Here is a 620-nt window from a genome sequence, read left to right on the forward strand (position 1 = left end):
TGCGAGCCTCCCCTTGCTTGGCTGGGCTCAGGAGCTCCGGCCAGGGTCCCTGAGGGCCCCGGGGAGGGTGGCCTCCCCACCCCGGGCTCCGTCCACGGTCCTGCCGTGTGGCAGGGTCCCCAGGATGGAGTCCAGCAGGCCTGGGGAGGCTTTTCCTGCGCCTCTGGGCCTGGGAGCCTCGGCTGGGTCCAGGGGCCCGGCCGGGCCCCGGGTCAGGTGCTCCGTCCCCTGGGCACTGTCCTCCAGCCTACTGCACTGCCAAGGGCCCAGGATGGGGTTCCGTTGTTCTGGGGAACCTCCCCTTGCTTGGCTGGGTTCAGGAGCTCCTGCCGGGGTCCCTGAGGACCCTGGGGAGGGCGGCCTCCCTGTCCCGGGCTCCGTTCTCGGTCCTGCGCATGGCAGGGTGCCTGTGATGGTGTCCGGCGGGCCCGGGGAGGCTTCCCCTGCGCCTCCGGGCCTGGGAGCCCCGGCTGGGTCCAGGGGCCCCGTTGGGCCCCGGGTCGGGTGCTCTGGCCCTGGGCCCCATCCCCTGGGCTGCTGCTCCACCAGGGGCCCAGGAGAGGGGTCCGTCGGTCCCATGCAGGTCTCCCCTGCTTGTCAGGGTGTCTGCGGGCCCTGGG

Source organism: Lissotriton vulgaris, unplaced genomic scaffold (assembly GCF_964263255.1).
Source record: "Lissotriton vulgaris unplaced genomic scaffold, aLisVul1.2 SCAFFOLD_2385, whole genome shotgun sequence".
Taxonomy (NCBI): Eukaryota; Metazoa; Chordata; class Amphibia; order Caudata; family Salamandridae; genus Lissotriton; species Lissotriton vulgaris.